Below are 23,777 nucleotides of genomic sequence, written 5' to 3' on the forward strand. Positions count from 1 at the left end.
CAGGGACATCCCTGCAGGAGCAAAGCAGGCACTGTGCTTACAGCAACAGCACTCAGCTCTGAGGATTCTGTAGGAAATCACTGCAGACTGTTTTCCACCTCTTGTATTGTTATCTCCAGAATACGTGCACTTCAAGACTTAGGGTTAGATTTGGGTTGGGAATGGTTTCCTATTATCTACATTCTGTGTTAGGAACAGAATTTGAATGTGAGCAGTGGGAAGGGAATTTCTGATGTCATTATTTTTAGTGATAGCTTTGAGGACAGCTGTCCTCAGAGATGTGCTTTCCTTTGAACAAGATACTATTTAGGATCAAGGGAGAAAAGCTTTTGTTTTCAGAGCCCCACATTTAGCACTAAAAAGCACACATATGCTTTTCCCCGTTCTCTCTGGGTAATCAGGGAAATACCCCTCTGTGCATTGCACTCTGCTGTGTTTGAAGCTGAGTGATGCACAAACACTCCTTTTTTTTTTTTTTGTTAACACATTATGGAATGGAATTTCACCATATACTCACCAAAAAAAAAAAAAAAGAGCTATTAAAAAAACACATCATAATGCTTCCCAGTCAACAGATTTTCTTTTATTTAGGTGACGTTGTGGATAAAAAACTTGAAGGGAAGCACAGACTTCAATTTATTGTTCCTCTTAAGGCAGTTAAATATTCCATTAACTGTAAGCTAAGGCACAGTCCAGGAGGTGAATGATGGAAGATTAACAACCTGGCTTAAAGGTACACATTAAGGACTTTTACTTCAACAGCATGGAGTGAGAATTCCCTGCTGAACTAAGTCCAAGGAAGGGGAAAAAAATATGATGCTTATGAGGGAAAATGTTTTTCACTGTTAAACAAAACAGAATCACATCTGAGCCGCATTGTGTTTTTCAAAAGAGCTGTTAAGTTTATTGTTCCTCTTACTATTTCTCTGAAGTGGTCCCAGCCACCATGGCCATCGACCACCCCACTGCACTAAGAGTGCTTCGAACATGTCTCAATTTCTCCCCAATGGTTTTATATTGTAAGTACTTTGCTGCAGCTTTACCCCTGTAAGGGATTCTGGAAAGCATAAATCCTTGACTGCGGTTCTTCCTGATCATTTATCGGGGGGTTCGCTCTCCTTTGCCTGTCTCTTCTGACCAGTGTACCTATAGATAGAATCCCTTGTTACTTTTCACACCCCTCACCAACTTTAGATCCATCTGCACTTTGCCTTTCCTTATTCCATCTCTGCATGTTCCAGACATCCCTGTATTCTTGCCAGCCCACCCATCCCTGCTTCCTCTGCGTTCCTTTCCCCGTCTGGACAGCAGGTCCTTGCTCAGCCCTGCTGGTTTCCTGCCTTCTCTGCTTGTTTTCTTGATTTTTCTAAGGACAGTTTCTCAGGAAATCTCATCCAGTAATTCCTTTAAGAGCAGGGAGGTTGCTTTAAATGGATCTTCATCATAATTTCACAAATGCTTTTAAATTTCAAAGAGGTAGCAACAGTTTTGAGGAAAGGTAGCAAAGTAATGCTAAAGAAAGACAAAACCATCTTCCGTGTATTGACTAATAAGGTATGGAATGAGAATCTCAGAGAGAATCTCTAAACCAGTTATCCTGAGACTGTTGGCATTCTTACTTTTTAGACATTTGCATAAGCATCCTTTTTGCTTCATTATAGAAAGAATGCATTTCGCATTAACCTTCTGCCAAAAATCCTAATGATGAAACCTTTCCAATTAGACAGCAAAGGCCTGAAGAATTTTAGAATAGAATTCTAAGAATACTTAGAGACAGTGCTTACTAAAACCACCATGCTCATGAATATGCAAAAGAGATTCTCAATAGATTTTTTTTTTACAGATAGAGGAAACTGAAGACCTTGTTGGTCCCTCAGCGACAATAATGCCTGAAAGTACATTTTTTCCCCTAAATATATTTATTTGCTATTAACAATAAATCAGTGGAAGCTTTCATATTTTGTCAGAGTCATTTGTGTTTAAAGCTCCCAGGAGAAGCACAGAGAGAGACTTTAAGTGGTTTTTATCAATAAAATGGCGTGCTTTTCAATGCTTTTAAAATATGCATCTGTATTCTGGTGTATGTGCATTTCTGCACACGTAACCTATGCTTTTTTCATTAAAGATTAATCATTACTGATACATTTATTTTAACAAGTATAGAATGATAGTGGTTTTATTCCCAAATACCAGAAGCAAGATTTTTAAGCAGGGTTCTGAGCAGGATGAAACCTCCCTGAAATCAATCAGGAACTGTTGGGATTGAAGTTTCTCCATGGCTGCAGTTGGATGCACATTTGTTTGATCATTGAGTTATTCACCTCCATTAAATAATATAATTTGGCATCTGTTAGATACTGACTCAGGAACAGGTAGAGAACATGCAGTGGTTCGAAGCAGGGAAATGTCAATCATTTTGAATAGTCTGACATGGATATGGAACCAGACCATCCCCGGGAGCAGATTTTCTCTCTCTCTGTTTTGAGCAGGAGGTGCCAAGAAAAGGGATGCCTTTGGGCTGCGTCTGTCAGAAAACTCCACAAGATTAATAGCTTCACTGCACTGTAGGCTTTCTGCAAAACTTTACAGAGCAAAGATTCTGGGGAGGCTCTCCTGCTCTTCTGGACCTCCATGTGGGGAATTTTGTATGCGAAGGAATCTCAGGGAAAAGCTTCATTTTTAAAACTGCAATCATTAAGTATTGCTTTGTGCGTGAATGTGGACCTGAAGCTTGGACCAGCTTTAATTGAGTAAAACTTCAGGCCAGCTGCTTCTCTGAGCTTCTGGGAAATTTCAGTCTATGCAGCAATTTTAAAAGTATTCCCCTAGAATCAGAATCAGTCGATTTCAGCAGACAGGTGGCTGACAACGGAATGACAGAAGGATAAAAGGTTAAATGACATTGACTCTTTCTCACTGCTTTTTGCTCTCTTTCACTCAAGATCTATATTAAAATACCAGAACTTTAAGTTTTAGATACACCTAGCACTTGTTTACTTTCTATTTAATTACCTGCCACTGACTAAATACAACCTCATTAATTGCTAATATTGTTGTAATGAACTGCCATCCATTGACTGGCTGTCAGAGACATCTCAATAACATGACTGTGTCTGGGTTGCGCAGTGACATTGAGCTTGGACAAACAACTGGGAGGGCAATTTATAATCTCCATTCAGAAGTCCTGTGTTTATTTACTTCTCGTATCATAGTGTTTGGTGTTTTTTTTTCAAGTTGTATTCTTAGTGTTCTGCGGGAGAAGAGCCTTTGACATAAAATCGTTTGGATTCACAGAACTACAGCTGCAGTGAGAATTCATCAAAAAAAGCTTTTTGCCTTTGTAATGTTAAGGTCTGTTCAAAACTTTGTTAAAGTCTGGATTTCAGCAGAGGTTGGATTGGGTCTGAAAATGCGTTCTGTAGATTACACGCTGAATCTGAAAGATTTTCAATAGAAATGGATTTTAAAAAAATCCCAGCATATAAAGAGTGGCTAAAACATGAAGTAAAACAAGCCTTTAAGGTTAATCAGTCCTTTAGTTAAATGAATCATTTGGTTTCCTCCTGTATTTACTTTCACTCTCACTTTCTAATCCCCCTTCATGATCTTACTCATACAGCTAGCAAAAACACAGCTTTGCATTGTAACAGCACTGCTTTCCGTGCTGCGAGTGAAACAGTGCAAGAAGGTGTTGACCCGTGTTCAAACTTGCATCTGATTTTCCAATTCTTCTCATATAGCAGCTTGCACAAAGCTGCTCTGAGCTGCTGCCTGTTCCTGATTTCAATAAATTGATCGGCCAGGGGCTGATCAGTCATCACCTTCCATTTGGGACTCATTAAATACCTCAGCTAGTAGATAAAAATGTGCTTTTTTATCTTATTTGTTTGTCTATTTATTTATTTTAGAGTTTAAGGAGCATAAGGGAATGGTTCTATTGGATATGTGGATACTGTGATTATTTTTTCTCAGAGGTTTGATTCAGGGTTATTTGGCTTTATTTAAGCAGGCCGCAGGATGGACTTGTGATCACAGTAAGAGGCTAGGGAGTCTCCCGACACCAAGGCTGTGCTGTCCTGCTCTGTCACTTGTCTGTTGCTTTGCAGTACAAAACGTACTGCTTCTGACATTGTCTCTGCTCTTCCATTTTCTACCAATGTGGGCAGAACAAGGCTGCTCTGACTACCATCCAGCAGGCGTCCTGTTTGCTAGCTAGTGAAATTAATTGCAAGTAACTGGCACGCATCCAAACAAGTGCTATTCAACCCTTTATTATCACAGATCTTTGCTGTCACTGCTTAATCAAGTCTTCATTCATAATTCTACCCCTTCTGGTTTGTTTGCATTCCTGGAATGGTGGATGTAAACACAGTTTATGCTCAGCAGTTACTCTGCATGAAGATTGAAACTGCAGCAAGCAGCTTGTGGGATACTGAGACCTGACAGAGAGGAAACAAAGAAAAATTCTCTTGCACTATGGGAAATGAGAAGCAAGCCCACTTCTGCTGAGTTAGCCTTCTCCTTGCCTAATTGCTTGGATTCAAATTTAAACCAATTTCCTACTTTTCAAGGGACAATATTGCTAAAATTATTCTACTTTCTATATAGGAAGGAAAATTTGTGTCTTAGTCTGTAGAAATAAAATTAAATGTGTAGCCTGTGTAAGCAATGAAAAGCAAGTAAGAAAATGTCAGGAAAATTAACTGCTAGCATTTACTAATTTTCAGGAAGGCAAATCCCTATTGTGTCTTGTTGTGTTATCAAACCAATGGTAAGGAACTCTTTCACGTGTCATCCAAATAACAAACCCAAAGCTACGTCTCTGCAGACCTGGGCCATGATCCATACATTGTCAGTATGTCATTGTCAGTCATCCTTCTCTTTTCTTTTGTGACTATCTCCTTGGATTTAATTTAACTTCACTTAGATTAAATTCTTCATTCAAGTTAACCATTTCCTTTCACTGTAGAGCTTTTGGCTTCCATATGCTTTATCTTCAGTTCTCACTACAGTTTTCTTGTAGCTTTCTTGCTTTCTTGTTCCATGTTTGTCCATTTGCATTCCTCTTGAATGGGTGAGATAGAGTGTTTTCTAGGAGAAGTATCAGTGCTGCAGCTGCAGCCCCAACATTATTGGGCTGTATCAGTATGAAGGGACTCTTCTCACACCGAAAGAAAAGAAAGAAGAAAAAAAGAAAGCTACAGCTAAGGTTGTTTAAAGCAAGCCCCAGCTCATTTAATCTTAGTTACTGAGTTCTTCCCTGTGGAGGTGTCTCTGATGTGTGCATCTCAAGTGGCTTCTCAGGACTCTCTAGAGCTGCTCTGATCTGCAAGCACTCATTCCTGTGTGGGAACAGCTGGGAACCACAAGTCCAGGCCAAAGCTCCTGCAAATGACATTTTAATACAGAGACTTGAAATCTTCAGCCAGAAGTATATGGATCTTATTTTATTTTTTTTTTAAAGAGAATAATACTTGAGTGATGGGAAAATTGGCTATGTGTTTAATTGAGTGACAGTCAAGTTTAAATCAGAGATAACTTCACTCTGAATAGTACGTTAATGACTTGACACTCATGGTAATAAGATTATTCTGAAATACAAACTCATGTTTCTAGCAGCTGGCATGCTTAACCGGTGTATGAGCAATGGTTATCTCCTTGCTAAGTTTCCCAATCCTTCAGTATGAATAATTGAAACATTTTAGTATTGAAAATTCAATATTTCATCTCAGGCCAAAGTTAACATTTCACTTTAGTTTTAGGCAGAAATGCAGCAATACATCAAAGTAATGAGAGTGTATAAATCCATGGATATGCTTCTAAGATTACTGCTGGAAGTATCTGAGTGAAGAAAACCTCGCCATTATTTTGTGTTACCTTCTTAAATGGGTTCTTCTAATCCGCCACACTGTCTTTTAAGAACTTTAAAAAGAAGGGGGGGAGGGGGATTCCAAATCTGTTTGGATTAAAGGATTCATAAATTTTATCTGACTTCATCTCTGGAATATCAGATTTCTTGGGTCCTTTCTGGATGAAAGGTTTACTTTCAGTGTAAGGGTTTTATGTGAAACCTCAAAGAAAAAGTCAAAAACTGACACCATGGCCACTTTCTCCCTTCAAACTGTATTTTTATTTCACAGTGACCCCTTAATATACAAGAAATGTCCAAAAAGATTTCAGTTATGGGCAATGGTATTGAGAGGTGGGAAACAGTTGGCGAGAAGGTATGTGTGAATTTCCAAAGAGAAGCATTAATTACACCACCCAAATGGTGGGTGAGAGAGATGGAGTGCTCTCACTGTATTTCTCTGTATGCTGATCTGGGCCATGCCAAACCCAAGCCATGTGCTACCAGGCAGCAAACCCACATGGCTTCGTGTTCCACTGCCTCTGTCTGGAGCTGAAATTAGCAAGTTTACAGCAAGTTCACTTCCTGGCTCCTTTCTCAGGTGAATGCTAACATTTCCATTTGTTTCAATCTTGTCCAACGTGATCAGGGGAGTAATGCAAGGGAATAAGTACTGGAAGGTGGTGTTTGTTTTGGGGATTCTTAACTAAGGAAAGAATGACTCCTTTCTACATTCCTAAGCAAGAAAATCAGAAACTGTCCTGACACGTCTAGGGAATTAGACAGTGATTAGGAGTGAGCTTCTATTTTCTTTAATGAGACAGAAGGAAATTGCTTCTCTTTTTATCTTAAACACAGATTTCCACGCAGTGTACCACCAAATTTTGTTACCCAGCAATGCCACACATAGACCTAACAGTTAGTTTGTAATTCTTTTCTTCTATCTATGTGACTAATGGCATCTACATGATAAAAGACTGTACTAAGAAGTAAATGAGAATGTTAAGAGTTTGTATGTGTCAAGAGCTTTATACATAACATGTGGAAATTAAATTAGGCTACATTCTTCCAGAAATGTATATCTTGGCCCTTGTTATACTTCATATATTTAATTAAAATGCTAATATATTTTGCAGCAGTTGTAAAACTATTTTAAAAGAAAGCAATTTCTTTTGGGGCCTTATTTGGCTTCTGTAATAAAAGATGTAGAGATGCAGAGATAATAATAATCAGGTCTGCTGGGAGAGTGGCCAGATCCTATTGTTGTGAGTTCATTTAGACCGTCAGTACATTCACATTAAAACCTCTCCCCAAATTAAGGTTTCTTTTAACTGTGGTCAAAAGCATTTTCCTGATGCTTTTCCCTTCCTCTGTTGTTACAACTGCAGTCGTAGAATTCTGCTCAGTTTCATGGATGCTTTAGCCTGGGACTCTGGGATCCATTTCCTTTATCTCTTGTAGAGCAGTTGGAAGCAGAGCTGTCTTTCCAAAGACCCTGTGATTGGGATGACTTATGCTGACCAGTTCCCATTTTCTCTCCTTGTAAACTCTATTTAATGTTAAAAAAAAACAATTCAAAGGCAGATTGTAGGTGGCACACATCTCCTCTGACCTTTAAATCAAATTTAATATTTCACTCTGTAGTAGGCCAGCGAGCAAAACTTGACAGCTTAATGAAGTGGAAATTTTAGGCAATAAATCTAAGAATTCTTCCATCATCCATGAGAAGGGAGATCAAAGCTTTGCTGTATTGGTGAATAGCTCCCGAGCAAGAGCTTCTGAAACTTGGCCAGAATCAAAACTTGCATTGTCAGAAGTTAATTCCCCTGCACAAGATAATGTATCAAGGAGCCTCCTGCTGCCTGCTTTAGCTCCAGGACAGCCTGCACGGTGTGTAACAGTCGTCTTGAATAGGATCAATTAATGCAATGCAGTGATTACAGTATGAATGATGAGTTATGAATTTCAGTGCGTGCCCACCAACACAAAGCTCCCTTCCCCCAGAAACAGAAAATATAATGCAGGAATACATCTGATCAAATATCAAATTGGGTCAAACAGTAGGATAACGTCAACCCCCACCATTCATATAAAGTGGAGTTTCCCTGTTAGGAAATGGCAGCCAGAGGAGCTGCTGTCAGTCAGTGTCACAAATATATTATGGTGCAGATATTTTTGGCAACAGCTGTGCTGGTTTTACTCACAGAGCAGTTTTCTAGAATTATTCTTTTTTGATAGCAAAGTAACCACAGTTAAGGGCATTGTGAACAGTGCTTGTGGGGATGACAGTGGGAAACACTGCTTTGGAATAAAGGGCCCAACAAAAAAACAAGGAGAACTATTATAAACGTTTGAGACTGCATTGCAAAGGAGCAATACCATTTCTGGGCAGAAAAAAATGGCTTCCAGGTACAAAGTCACTAAGTCGTAGAAGATCTCTCTGGTTAAAGGGGAACAGGGATATAGAAAGATACTTACCTATATCTTTCAATAGGAGATTGAGGCCCAAAATTTAAGGTTTAACACACTTAAGCTGTTCACATGGACCATTGAAGCAGGCAATCCATGAAGATATTTGGACTTCATGAGATTCTTTCAGTTTTTCAGAGAACTGTTCATTTTTAAACACCTACAATTGAAAAAAAGAAAAAAGAAAAAGGAAAAAAGCACCTTTTTTATTACAGAAAAATAAATTGTCTGTCAGCTCTCCCTGCATTTCTACGGTATAATGCAAAGAGTAGAAAGGGGCTTAAGTTCGTTCTTTTGGATTATTATTCACAGAATAATAATAGATGAATTTGCTCCCAAAGTGAAAATAAATTATTTCAAATTGGTCCTATATTTAAATATGAAATGAGGTGATATTTTGTCACGTCAGCTAATGAAACTGCTGGGAAAAATTTGAGGATGAAAAATAGACAATTAAATGGTTTCTTTGAAAACAAAAGAGGGATTTGCATATCTCTTTATAATGATGAGTTTGCAGTTCTTTTCATCGAGCATATGAACAAAGTGTCAGTGGCAATCTGCAGTGTGTCTGAGATCCAGAGCACTTCAGGTTACAGGAATAAGAGTCCTTTGTGTTACTGCTGTCATCTGCAAAGACAGATGCCCCAGGCTGGGAGGCAAGGAAAAGTAACAGATAACCAGTTCCTTTCATGATGCCAGAACTATAATTCCATCAAATATTTGGCTTGTAAAAAAGAACTGAAGACATGCATACAACAGATGCTGCTAAAGGCTCAGGATTCATTGCCTTGGGCGTTTGCAGTAATTGTAATGTATTCCTATGCTTAAAAAAGGAGATACTGCAAAGGATGGGATTTTAATGTTTCAGCACAGGCAGGTGTAAGACAGGGCAGAGGAAATGCTGCTCTGGGACAGAGCCTGGCTGGACCAATCCTCTGCACAACAAAGGCAGAAGCTGCAGGAGTTCAGTGAGACCAGGAGGGTGTGTTGGGGCAAATGGGCTGGAATTTCTGTGAAATGATGACTACAGCAGAGAGGCAGGTTTTAAGGAAACCAGGAGGAAAAAAATTCTGCTGGGTTTTGCACGGTGCAATAACACATTCAGATATTGCAGCGCCGTCTGGGCAACTCAGTCAGGACCTGCATGTACCAGAGCAAAGCAGGCAACAGATAGCTCTCAGAATGACAGTGCTGATGAAAAGAATCCCAGGATGAGAAGATCGTGTACAGGCTGGAGCAGCAGCTTGCCATGGCGAATGCAGTAGGGACAAGACAGGGGCAGACCAGGCCATGTGCCCTGAACTACTCACTTCTGCAGTTTGAGGGGGGATTTGCTGACATCTTTGTGCCTTAGGTATAGAAATCCACTGTCTTGCTGTCACATTAATCCCACAAGGTGGGATTAATGCCTGGGATACATTTTCACGCAGACATGCAGATGATGGATATTCTGTGTCTTCACTAGTTTGCCTTGCTGATCTCCCATGGTTTCCTAGGCAATGAAAAGGGAATGTACAATAGACCACAGATTTTCATTTAGTTTGTATTCAACAGCAATGACAGTGTCTATATTGGCAATAAAAGAAATAATGTAGAAATAATGTAGACTCAGAAAATAAATAAGATACATAAAGAAGTCAGCCAATAGTTGTGGCCAGAACATATAATTTTCACTCCCACATTAAAATGAAATAAAAACAAACAACCACAAAGCAAAACACAAAGCAAGCCTTCCCCAAAACAGAATTCTTTCCAATTTTACTGGGGGGAAAAAAAATTGTTTCAAATTACTTCAGAAGGACATTTTGGCTTCCATTTTCCCCCTTTCCTTGATGCTGGATGCATCAACTGTTTTTGACACCAATATTTTCTCAGAAAAACTATTGGTTTCTAACCTACCATTCTCACTGAAAATTCTAAACTGTTTTCGTCTTTTTGCTTTACTTTCTTGCATAACTTCCAGGCATTAAGATACTGACTACATTTGAAGGGTCATTTTAAAGCATTAGATTTACAGAATGTAATCAGATCTAGGCCCTTCAGGTCTATGGAGAAAACGAAAGGTAAGGTTACTGAAAATGAGATCTCCAAAAGTCATTCAAGAGTACACTGCTGATGTTGCTGGGCCTTCTGCCGAACAGCTTAGCCATTTCCAACACAGCTTGATAGCCAAGCCTTTAGAAAAGGAGAAAGAGAAGTAATTTCAATAGTTTGATCCTCATGGTGTGCTTTATGTAAGAGTTTGTACTAAATTGCTGCTACATTTGCTGTAAGTAGTGAGCTTCCAAGCAGACTTTTGGTCCTTACTCTTCTAAGATCTACACGTTGTGATGGACAAATATTGGCTACTAGCAGAATAGGAGTTCATTAACACTGAAAGTGGGAATTTGGAGTTGGACTCAATGACCTTGAAGGTCCCTTCCAACTCAGGTTACTCTAGGAAATGCTCTGGGTTCCAGACCCAGGTCCTTCTGAAAACCCACTAATCAGAGTACCTAACAGATGACAGCTCACAAAGTACAGCTTCTGCTCTTAACTGCTGAGAAACTGAATCACTTACAGGTTGACCACCCCTGCAGACTCTGCAGATACACACAGGTCCTGGCAATGGTCTTCCAGTTACAGGTATTAAACATGAAATATAAATTTCATGCAACTATTTTAATAAAATTGGGGTTGGAATTGGTTGAGGTTTTTTTTGGGTTTGCTTTGTTTTGCAAAAGTACCATCATTTAGCTTTCAAAAGTACCATCAGTATTTGTTCTTGGTAGGTTGTTTTATGCCTGAAGCTTTTACTTAGTCTTTAATTAACAGTGAATAGAGGGAATAGGGAATAGAGCAACCAGCAAATGGAAAGGCTTTCCTTTTTTAGATGTGATGTATCATCTCTGATTTTGAGAAACATAATAAGTGAGACCGTGTCACTGCTGGCGTTTCTTGGTGCATTTGAGAAATGCCTGATACCAGAGTGTAAACTGCTGTTAGCTGACAGAAGCTAAGGATTTGTCATGTTTGTTTCTGAAATTATTGCTCTAGACTGACACTTAAAAAAAATAAAAGGCCAACTGCATATAATAGCTGTTTCATGTATTGAAACATGTACTGTGGAAAGACCTGGTTATTTCTCTGAATCTTCTAGTAAAGTCTAGCATATTCACAGCAGGTAACATGTATTGGGCTGGTAAGTATTTTAATGTGCCAAACTATCTGATCTATACGAAGAGTCACAGATGTCAAGCCTCAGAGCCAAGTCTTGTCCTTCACATCCTCTGCCCAGTGTCACACAGAGAGCAAATGGGCCATTTGGGAAGAGAATGCAATGCAGCCCCGGGTATCATCGCCCCTGTCTGGAAAAGGAACCACTGCAGACTGCTACAGGATCTCCTGGATGAAATAATTAAGCTTTGAGAAATAAGGAGTGAACCCTTGTATTTTTAGCTATGCCAGCTTCCCAGGGAGTGCAGTCCTTCACTCTGAGCCCACTCCTTGCTCAGTGCAGGCCATGATCTGCAGCTGATTTGCTGTCAGTGCTGCAGAGAGGCACGAAACCCCTTCTCCTGAAAAAATGCACACACATCAAAAAAGGGAATGGGAGGGTAGAGGGGTTATACTGTCAAGAATTTTCCTTCTATAGTCAATTGCAAGCCAGGTAGTCCATCAGCTTTTTCTGATCCTCAGGAAACTCCAGGTGAGTGCACAGCTGACAATGCCTAGTGCTGACAAGTCAGATGGAGGAGCCCCAGCCATCTGCATGGGCTGTGGATGAGAATCTCCCCAGCTTCAGAGGCAGTTTCCTGTAGCACTGTCTCTGCAGGGCCTTTCCCAAGTGCTGGTAGTGATTCAGACTGTGTCTGAGTGTGCAGAAGACTCTCCTGCACCTGCCATGCCAAGCCATCCTGCTCTCAACAACAAAAAACAACTCTGGGAAAACGAATTTGCAACCAGTGTCTAAAACAGATTACCACAGAGTAGCTTAATAAAAAGCAGAATAGATGTGTTTTTGCTGCTGACGTTTGCTAAAGGATTGTTCTGCTCTCTGATGCTTTTTAATGTAGGAATAGAAAAGCTCATTCTGCCAAAAATGCTTCAATGTTGTATTGAGCTGAATAACTACTACAAATTTCTTCACTGTATGTTATGCCTTTAAATCTCTCGAGAGTCCTCTGTCTTTGAGGTAGACATCCATTTCGTATTCACAGCACTACAGTCTCTTGCAGATACGTAAAACACAGTTTCCTTGAGGATGTTTTCTCTCATTTTAGCTTCGCTCCCTGAGGAAATCCTCGCTTTGGGAGTGGGTGGGAGGTTTACATGCCTACATCTGTCCTTCCATGTTCCCTGAGAGCTGCCATTGTTCAATTTGAGCTTTCTCAGGCAAAAAAAAGTGAGAAAAGTGGCAGTGGGAGTTCACAGCTTATTAAACACCAGAGAATCTACAGCAGCCAGCAGCATTATAAACACCTTGATATTGAAAAAACTTTGCCATAGATATATATGTTCCTGAGCTCCAGAAGTTCACTTGTGACCTGGGAGAAAACAGCTTTCAAATTCAGCACAGCAGGAGATGCACTTGAGGCCATACATGGTCCCTAACTGGAGAGTAAACTGAGGACTGTTCAGTGCTGGGGACACTGGAGGAAAGAAATGGGCTGGTGGATTGCTTCAGTCCTCGGCATTCAGATATCACTACTGACAGGGACTATGAGAGGCAGGTTGCTCAGAACTCTGTGATTGTGGCAGTGCTAGGCTCCAGGGGCCTCCTTCTGCTGGAAAATATTGCAGGGGATCAATATATATCAGCAGGGCTAACTCAGGAGATGGTAGCTACCTGCAGAAACTGGCAGATGCAGATGACAGCAATCCTTGGTAGAATTCAGGCAGAGTTATTTAATCAGGCAATACAAATCCATAGGAATCAGAATTTATTAGTTCTAGCACTCATCAACCTGCCCATTTTTCCCTCATTTTCTCACAGTAGAGTGGATCTAAGAGGCTACTTCTCACAAAGGGAAGAACACAGACCTCCTATGCCAGATTTACAGCACATTCCAAATTCTTCGAAGCTAGCATTTTGTTTGGCTTCTATAAGATGTATGTGGAGGGGCACAGCATATTTCTCTGCCTTATCCCCTCACCAGGCAGTAATTATTTCAAACAGGTTTCCTCACTACCCAGTCATAGCAGGCTCGGATTCTGTGCTAGCATAGAGGAAAATGAAATCTGGAGGGTTCTTTTTCATATGCTTCATATGAGTCACATTCCTTCAGTAATACCTACAGGTGAATGCACTTGGTGGTGTCCAGACTGCAGCCCACTGGCTCCTCATGGCAGTCCTGCACTGTGGCATCTCCCAGACAGAGTGCACAGAGGGAACTGGGCTCTATGCAGCCCTTCATTTTCCTTGGGAGGAAACCAGAGCCTGGAGAGCTGCAGTGCCCATCAGTGCACGGGCTGCTCAGCACCTGGTGGATGTGCAGGCACGTGCTCTCAATGGTAACCACCTCAGCTCTGTGGAACAGTGACTGCTGCTTTGTAACACTGCCAAAATACATAGCTATTAGGAATCATTACATTCTCTTCTCTTCTCTTCTCCCAGGTCTCACCCTTCCTGCTGTTCTGATTTCTTTTCCTGGTTTCTTTCACTGCCTTCCTCCCAGGGCAACAATTCATGATAATTGACAGATTGCAAGGTAAAAACTCAGTAATTCTTGGTACTTCCCCCTCCTCTACCAGCTCCTTCAGTATTAGTGTTTTCTATCCAGAAAATACCAAATCCTCATTATATGCCTGCAAGAAGTTTCACTTATCAGAGAGCCAATTGGAACTGAGTGCATGGCAGCACATAAGGGGGTTTAAAACATGGAAGGTGCAGAGTGATGTTCCTTGGGGCTCTACCCAACCCTGCTGAATCAGCACACACAGTGGCCTCCCTGTGTTCGCCTGGACAGCTTCAACTTCTGAAGAAAATACATATGAACAAATACCTGAACCACTCCATGAGGCTGATGGACTACAAACTGGCTTGCACTAGTGATGGAACACCTGGTGGGAAGGCAGGGCAAACCCAAGGGAGGGAGCCCAGGTGCATGCAATGTACTTGAGTGACCAGAAGGGCTGGAGCCAGGATCCACCCCTTCCAGCCCTCATTTAAGGGTTGGTAGTGAAGGCAAGCATATCTTACTGGCAATTCCTGTGTACCTGAGGCCTTCTGAAGGTAAGCAACTTGTTTCCTTTGTTTCTGTGCTAATGACTGTTGTATTTAAGCTCATTTTTTCACCATTTTTCACTTGCTTCAGCCTAGGCCCTTACTGCTTTGTTGTAACACATTACTATTGTGTTACAGGGTAGCATGCATACCACTGTATGCAAAAGCACTGCCTGGTTTGGTGCTTTTCTAGTTTGGGGTGAGATAGTGAGAAATCCTCTGATTTAGCAGAGCTGTAAAGTATAGCTCTTTGGTTGGAGGGAAGTCTCTTTTTATCCAGCAAACCGTGAGTACGTTCTTAGCAGCTACTGAATGCAGTGGGAGTTGAGCATGTTCTTAATCACATTAGAAATTAGCTTTTTTTTTAAAACTAGGAAATTAATTAATGGTAGTAAAGTCAGTACAACTTTTACTCTCTCATTTTTAGACCCAGTAAAGCAAAGAAGACTTGGTTCCTGGTGGGTCAGAGCACAGCTAACACAGGTCTCCTTTTGCGTCTTTCTGGCTATGGCACAAAAACACAACCAGAGTCCAGTTCCTCAGACCTCCAGAATCACAACCTAGGAAGTTTCCAGGTCAGTGTGAAAATTTTTGTACTGACTTTCTAAAGTGGTAAAACTCTGTTTTTGCTGAGTGAAATACTTCCTGATTTAGTAGAGGCTGAAGCTTTTGGAGCTCTCGATCCGGTTCTGGGTGTTAAGATGCTGGGCCCATTCTCAGTTCTGTCTATTAACTGGTGGAAAGCAAGGGAAGAAAATAATTTCAGGGTGATTTGAGTGTCTTAAAACTTGATACTGTAAATAATACCTCTGAAGTAAGTCAATAGCTTTGCTCTTCAATAAAGTATACATTCAGCGTGGATAAGGGCACAGGAGCCCATTAGAAGGTGCTGGAAAAAGGCTGTTCCTTGCAGTATTTGTATCCAGTGTGTAATTTGAAAAATACCAGCATTTGGACAGTACCACAGGAGTACAAATTCTTCAATAGACTTGTTACAATCACCTAGAATTGCAAAAAGTAGCTTTCATGTGGTCAAAATTGCATTTCCTGTTGACTGGCTACTCTTCTGTAGATGAGAAAGTGAAAATAAAGTCAGGGCTGCAGCTGATGTGCTTTATATAACTTTTCCCTCTCTAAGCTATGAGTTAAGTTTTTCCACTTTGCATTTCTATCACAGTTTTATTCTATTTAAAACAAACAAACAAACCTTAAAGTGCACCTTGACTTCAGATAGAGCAAATTAATCAGATCGAGCACCTAGTAATTATTTAAATAATGAATGCTCTAGTAAATTGCTAGAACTTCACTGTTGTAAGCAATACTGTGCTTTTGCACCCCTCTCTGTATCATTAAGCCTAGTGGAGCTCTGGTTGAGAGTTTATCTCTCTGGGATACTCAGCAACATACATAAGAGTCTGTCTGAGAGCATTTACAAGTAGTATAAGAACACATAGGTAAAGTCAGAGTCAGTTCCTTGCTTCAGCAACTCTGTTGCTTTATAGCCATGAGTTGTATGGTCATTTCAGAGTGATCCCTGAATACCCACACATACACTGATCTGCTTTGATTTTCTTTGTGAATGCATGTATTACACCTTTATCCCATAAGATGCAACTCATGTCACTTTTAAATCATCCAAAGCTATTACCACAGACAGAGCAAAAAATCAGAGAGTCCTCAGGAATTCCTGAAGAGAAAAACCAGTGTTCCACCTCCTCTACTTCCCTTCAGTGAGCTCAAATTGACTCATTCACTGTATGAGAGAGGAGACTAAATGTAACCACAGGAAAGCCCTTACACAACTCGAGTCTCACAGGAGGGCCCTATGGGCTCAAGTAAACAGTGAGGTCCTCTTCTGCACACTGATGGCACCATCTTACCACTGGAGCATCATCTGCACCACAAGAAGGTGATGTTTATCGTGCAGGAATTTCTGCTGCTGCCTTTGGAGGGCCAGCTGGAATGGCTGCCAGGTGGGTTGTTTTGCCTGCATCCTACAGCATGCTTTTTTCCTTTCTAGAAGTGAGGACATGTCCTGAAGCAAAGCAAGTCAACGAAGCTTCAACAGTTTGTACCAGTTGTGAAGTGCAGAATATTGAGAATGTTTGTTTGTTCCAGCTCTGCCTCTGGTCTGGGATTTCACTCTGCTCAGCTGGGCTAAAAGAGGAAGGGATCTCAGGTTAATACAACTTCTGATTTATTACATGTGGTTGGAGCTGAGGAAGATGTGTGAGAAGGGGAAGATGGCACATCTGGCACTGGTTCCCACGCAGAGCCAAATTCCAGCTGACTTTGAGTCAAGATCACAAGGAAAAATCCTCATTCCTTTTTCCTTGCCTTCTGATGAAAGACTCAGACAGTGTCTGCACCTGACCTATACTGCTCAGCTCCTGGAGGAATAGCCATTTTGTAGCAAGACATTTTTGAAGCTGAGATTCATGTGGTGCTTGCTGGCTTTTGCTGTTTGCTGACAAGTGAAATTACAGAGGAAAATAATCACTTCTTGTCGAGTCCTGAGAGATGTCCTGTGAGTAGTAGCAGCTGTGCTGAGTTGTTGGAGCTGGCAGAACTCATCCATCTCTCTTCTTCCTGTCCTTTTAAACCAGTGCTTGTTTAGGGTCAAATCTTCCTGCAACTACAAAGAAAATTCCCATTGAAAATGGGTGCCTCCATCTGGCTCGTGGGCATCTGCCTGCGTTCCCCTCCCAGAAGATCCAGACTCTACAGCCCTGAGTTTTATTCCTAAAACTGTTTTCTTAGCACTGACAGTTTGATAAATGTTATTTAGTGCATTTTTTAAGTGTATGGAGTGCAGTATCTGCAGTTATATGCCAGCATAGAAATCTGCAGCACAGGAGATGAATGATCCACCACATGAAGCCTTGTTTCCTGCAATTTTCTCACAACCCTGTACTCCTGTGCTGATTTGCATTTATACTTGCCCTTGCAGTGGGGGAACTGCAAATACAGCTCCCCTGTTTTAAGAAGCCTGCAACTCTCATTCAGCTGTGGGGAACTGGTACAGCCCAGCATTGCCAGCAGCATGTGGAGCTGCAGATTCTACTCCTAGCTTATCCAGATTCCTCCAGTAAGTGCCACCACTTTCACTAGCAGCAATAAACCCCGTCCTTTGAGCTGTGCTCAGTGGAAACCAAACCCATGACATTACTGCCAACAGGTCTTATTCGTGCTTGTGAGGAGTTTAGCAGCTCTACTGCTGCTTTTTGTTTGTGCATCTTGAAGTATATTTCTAAGGCTGCAATTTAATAGCAGATCTCATCTTTGACATCGGACTTATTCCTTCTTCCTATCTTTTTCATTCCCTTTCAAATGATATGAGAATGGTCCATAGTTGCTCTCTTGAAGCAGCCATATGGCCAGCAATATGTTATTAATGTGTGTACTTTCCTTTTTTCCCTCTCTCTCATCAGCACTACTATATCAGGAAATCTAAGCAGTCCCAATCCTTCTTGCTGTCTGGAGGAAGGCTGGATCCTCTGCCCATCCCAGTTGTGTTGCTGCTGCTGTGAACATACTTCAACTTGTATCAGCTTCAAGGTTCACTGCAATGAAGACACTGAAGCCCTGGAGCAGGTTCAGAGAAGAACAACAAGGCTGGTGAGCGGTCTGGAGCTCAGGCCTTATGACGAGCAGCTGAAGGAGCTGGGATTGTTCAGTCTGGAGAAGAGGAGGCTCAGAGGGCACATTATTGCTCTCTATAACTACCTGAAGGGAGGTTGTTAGCTGGGGGTTGGCCTCTTCTCTCGGGTAGCTGGTGATAGGACCAGAGGGAATGGCTTCAAGCTGTGCTAGGCTGGATGTTAGGAAATACTGCTTTTCTGAAAGAGTGGTCAGGCACTGCAATGGGCTGCTCAGGGAGGTGGTGGAGTCACCAACCCTGGGGGTGTTCAAGGAGTGTTTGGATTTCATGTTGAGGGACATGATTTAGTGAGAACTAGAGGTGATCAGTGGATGATTGGTCTGGGTGATCCTGTGGGAGTCTTTTCCAGCCTTAGCGATTCCATGTTTCCAAGCTTGCAGTCCCTGACATTGCTAGGGCCAGCCTCTGCCCTAAGCCCAGAAAAGGGGTTTGGCCAATAGGGATTTTGAAAATCTCAGTTTTATTTATAGACAGGCTGGTTTAAACATTTATTATCCCTGTTTTATTAAACATAAAACACTTCTGTATGTGAAAGAGAACAAACGCAATCCCTTGTGGAAGATAATAAACATAATAAAATGAATCTGCTTGCAAGCCAGGAGGCCTTTGTCTGGATGTTTTTTTATTTGCATCCTTGCGATATATGAACCTTTGTCTTTCTGCTCTGATGAAAGATTTCATTCTCTTTCTCTCTCTCTTTCCCTCTTCCTCTTCCGTTCTCCCTTAGCACCATCAAAATCCCTCACATTGCATTAGAGGCTTGTTCTGTTTGTAATTAAGCAGTAATGCAGTCATATGTAATGCTGCATTTGAAAGATGCTCTCAGCTACACTTGAAAGCTAGAGATGCTGAGTAGGGTGCATGAGGGTTAATTACCTAATAATTTACTGTATTAAATGCAGCTGCAGACACTTTGATTCTCACTAATTGTGACACTGAACAAAGAGTATAAGGATTTTCTCATATTTGTGCCATATGGCTGTCAGAAGCCTTCAAGGCAGTTGTATGTCCTTTCCTTCTCCTTGGCTTCAGTGGCATGTGAATAGCAGTGGGACATAACTGAGAGAACTGGGATGTCACCGTGTTCATTTTATAATGATTTTCTTAATGTAATTCAGATTGCAGAGGTACACCTATTGACTGCTGCTGAACTATAAGGCCATCAAATGTGTTATGTTATGGATGGCTCTACAGAGAACAGCACAGAGCAAACCCGAATACCGATAGAGCACAGGACAGTCACAGCCCAACCCACCTTTGTGCTTGTCCTTCCTTAGCTCCTGTAAAAATACTCAAAGTCATTGTTGCACTGATTTATTAATATCTTCCTCTATCAGAAAAAGATATTTGGTTCCTTTGTCATGGTTTAAATTTATTTTATTATTATGTTTTTTTACATTAGATGCCTCATCTGGAGCTTAATTGTTCATGAGACATTTAGCAGTATAATTTCCTATTCCCTAGTTCAATTCTTGCTCCAGTTTCTTCCTAATTGCTCCATCATTAATTTTACTTCTCTCCGTAGCACCAGAGGAAGTACTTACCAGTCTCTGCATCCCCACTAAACTCAGTACTCCATCCAGGAGCAAATTTCACTCCAAAGATTCAAGCAGGGGGTCTCTTTGTTCCCCACACCTTCATTTTCTTATACTCACTAGGTAGAGTGGCTGTGAAAATCTTCAGTATATTTTTGGCTATGACAAATAGCTGTGTTTCACACCTCTTTCCTATTAGAAGTAAAGGTGTGCAAAAGCATTAATGGCATTTAGATTAGAAAATACAAATGATCTTAAGGCTCACCAACCTTCCAGATTTCTGAGCTGAGCTTCAAGCAGCATGCAGCAGCCATCAGGAGAGGAAACCACCCCCAGCTCTCCTGAGATGTCAGCCTTTCTTTGCAAGAAGGACAAAAAGATCAAATCCAACCTTCAGTGCTGTGGATGGTCAGACACTCCACTTTCTGCTTCCTGCAATTCTTTTTGGTGCTAAAAATCCATTCCAACATTTTCCATTAGAGGTTTCTCCGAAGTCTCAGTCCAGGATTAAATTGGCCTCTATCCTTCAGCTGGATTCCAGCCTTATCAATTCAATTAAATACTTCACTCCTTTCAATTCCTTACATAGGGAAATTACTTACTTGGGGTACACAGTCCCCTCCGTCTGACATTTCTTATATTCATGGAGAAGCAAATCAAAAGAAACCTAGCTTTTCAATAGCTACCTAAAGTTAACTAGAAAAAAATAACCTATAATGCATACTGAGGCCTTGAAAAGTGCTAAGAGCTTTGTTTCAACATATTATAAGGCTTTTATCATTGAGTACTGAAAGCCACTAATTCATGAAGATCCATGCCTGACAAAACTGTGAAACAAAGGGTGATTTACTGAGAAGAGAGCTCAGCAAACCACGCAGTCACTTCATCTTTAAAATACCATTCTTTCATCCCTTGTTGAACTGTGCAATCTTTCTATTGAAAGGGAAATTGATATCGTTGATTAAACACAACAAAAGCTATTCCATTGGAAACCATTACTAAATCTAGCTGCTGGAAAAATACTTCTTTTTGTAAATCAAACCGATAAAATTCAGTTTAGTTTCTCATAGCTAGGCACAACTACAACACACAGTACAAGAAGCAGAGAATTGCACATTCTACCAAGGAAACATACAACATTGATTTGAAAAAGCCCCTCACATCCCTGCTTGTTTCTCATGCATGCATCTCTCCACAGCCAGCAGTTTGCCGGGGGCTTGTATTTAAGTGCAACATTTGAATGGCTCTTGGTACTATCAAGAAGATGCACACAGCAGCACTCACACAAGGGTCACAACCCCAGGCACAACCAAACTGCCAGCACAGTGCAGTTCTTACAGGCACAGCCCTCAGGCTCTGCTGTGCCTGTGGGCCTTGTCCCACACCACTTACAGCCAGCACACCTTATACTGAAAGGAAATTCAGCAGTGCTGCTGCTGGAACTAAAGGGCTATTTTTCAACATTAGCAGCACCATTCCACCCAAGCACTGAATTCCTCTTGCAGTGGTTTTTATCAGTCTCACTCTCTCCGATTTACAGTTCTAAATAGTCAAGGGATCTTTCTTAGAGTCTTTACTTTTGCAGTACTGAAAAGATTATGATACTCCAGAATTTATCTGGTAGACCAGATCACTTTTCACAATTCAGAAGACATAAATAATGCCTACACTTCTTAAGTTAATTTAAGTAAATTGGATTTGGTATGCCACAAGTTTAAATCTCACCCTAAAATTAAATCAGTCTTCATTCAGCTTTCAAATGTGCTAAATTGTTCGGATGTTCTAAAACTCTTCTTCCTTAAGGCTTCTGAGTGGAATTCTACATTTATTTAATAAAGCAGCTAGGATTTACTATACTGGTAGTGGTAAGCACTTTTTACTTTCCTCATGACAGATTGGAGTTGACTGTATACTTTTTTTTGCTACAACTGCACAAGATTACAAGCCACAATTGAATTACCAAACTGAGGAAAATAAAGATTATTCCTGTGGGTGCAATGCAGGTTGCAGACTTGTTTTCCTTTAAAGAACTGTTTAAAGAATTAGCAATAAATGTTATCAACTGCAGCTAGAAAATGATGCTGACTTATTACTTTGTGGTCATCCTAAGGGGCATCATGAAAACCAAATTTTTTAGCTGAGGTTTCCAGAAGAATAAAAAGAAAGAAAAAAAACTAGCAATGCCTTTTGAACACCTTACATTTTAGATTTACACTATAGGCAAAAAGACTGAGCTTACAGAGCTCACAGGCAACCCTGCCTTGCTCCTGAAGATGCACAGCCCTGCAGTGCCCAAACGGTTACTCATTCATTTACAATGGGTTTCCATTGCCACTGGGAAGGTATGAGATGACATTTCTACCGACAGCCTCTCGTAACAGCACAGGACAGACAAATTTCTCACCTTCGGTGCAGACCTCCAGTAACACACGTGCACCCCAATAGGTGAGGGAAGCACTGAACCCTCCTGTACTCATCTCATGCATATTGGATTGAGTGCTGTGCTGATCTGGACAGGTACTGCTACTCCACAGATAATCCCCTCATTATCTACCACCCAATGACCAAGTGCCTTTCAGGATAACAGCGAAGTCTAGAAGACACAAACCCAATGGAAAGCAGAATATAAGTTAGATGGCTCTAAGCTGATGCAATATCATGGTGTTCCCATAGGCAAGAATGCTTTTGAAAAGCATTTTCTTGCTACTTTTTGAAGCTTGCAGATGTCTGAAGGAAAACAAAGTCGTTTTTTTCCTCCATGAAAGGCACTTGCTACCTTTTGTCCAGCTCTACTGAACAGGTCTCTCATCTTGAAATCCTTAGGGTGTATGCTCAGCAAAATTCTCACTTAATGGTGACTTGCTGACAAATCACCAGAGCTTAGAAATGTTCACAAATGTTATCTTGCATGCCACCTTTACTGGAAACGCCATTCAAGCCAATTCTATGTCTTAGCCAAGACTGATATTGACAGGAACAAAAATCTCACAGCTTTTTTCATCAAATGTATGTGCATAAAATTCAATACAACTTACACAAACTGGTAGCATGGATTACAGTCTGCAAGCCGGAATACTGAACTCAGCCTTTTCTCAGTTTCTAACATTCTCATTCAAAGTCATACACCCTCAGCCGCCTAAGAGCCCTAAAGAAAAGTATCTTCCATACTCATGCAGTTAAATAATTCCCGTTCAAAATGTACATGACAGCTGAATCACACCCGGTGAGTCACTGTTTATAATAGACTAAGCCTAGACTATCTGACTTAGCTGTCTTCCATTCAGTACAGCTAAGATAGATGGTCTTGGTGCTATCTTCTCCAGAAACCTTTATTCTTCTTGCAGGAATCCAATTAAGTGGGCAACAAAAACCAGAATGCAGGATGGTGCAGTAGAATTCTCCTCTCTTCTACAGCACTGATCGCCTTAATATTCCCATGTTTTACACAATCGTTCTTCAGGTCTTTTCTTTATTTGGGTCACAGTTTTGCTTTCTGGAACCAGAATCTATTTCTCCCAAAGAAATGAGCAGTGCTGTTTCTTTAAACGTGTACATCAGGTTATCTTCTCCCTTTTTAGCTATAAAGCTGCAGAGCACAGATGTGCCTTGATTTTAGTCTGCTTTGCCGCATAATTGCATGCCTTCAACTTGAGAAATTTAGCCTTGCTATTTACTCAGAAAACCTTTCTTAACTTTACTGTCAAGACAATGTTAATAAAGCCTGCCTTTGTTTGAGAATATGCTCACTGTAAATAGAGCTTCACTTAAAAAAAAAAAAAAAAAAAAAAAAAAAAAAAAAAAAAAAAAAGATTAAAAAAAAAAAATCTATATGTTTAAACAGGGTAAGATTTAAGGAGGGCCTAGGAGCATGTCCAGCTGCCATAAACTGATCAGAACTTACTCAGAGGGCCCCAGCAGTGGCCCAGCACAGACCTCCCTTCTACCATCAGGTCTCCACAGTGCCATCAGAGCACAGTTTTGTTATGCCAGTGGGAATTCAGCTCGTTTTTGCGTGGGTCAGCGTTCATACCCACATTTGCCCTCTGCACCACAAACAGC

General features: G+C 40.9%; 1 long non-coding RNA gene across 1 annotated transcript; it reads left to right on the plus strand.

The window, feature by feature from the left end:
- The first annotated feature begins 14,347 nt into the window (after positions 1 to 14,347).
- LOC128080899 (uncharacterized) lies at positions 14,348 to 17,725 on the plus strand. The gene is made up of 3 exons (XR_008206914.1): positions 14,348 to 14,531; positions 14,950 to 15,097; positions 16,543 to 17,725. It is a non-coding gene; the product is annotated as an uncharacterized LOC128080899 (long non-coding RNA).
- The last annotated feature ends 6,052 nt before the right edge of the window (positions 17,726 to 23,777 follow it).

The sequence above is a fragment of the Tympanuchus pallidicinctus genome, unplaced genomic scaffold (assembly GCF_026119805.1).
Source record: "Tympanuchus pallidicinctus isolate F22 unplaced genomic scaffold, pur_lepc_1.0 scaffold20, whole genome shotgun sequence".
NCBI lineage: Eukaryota > Metazoa > Chordata > Aves > Galliformes > Phasianidae > Tympanuchus > Tympanuchus pallidicinctus.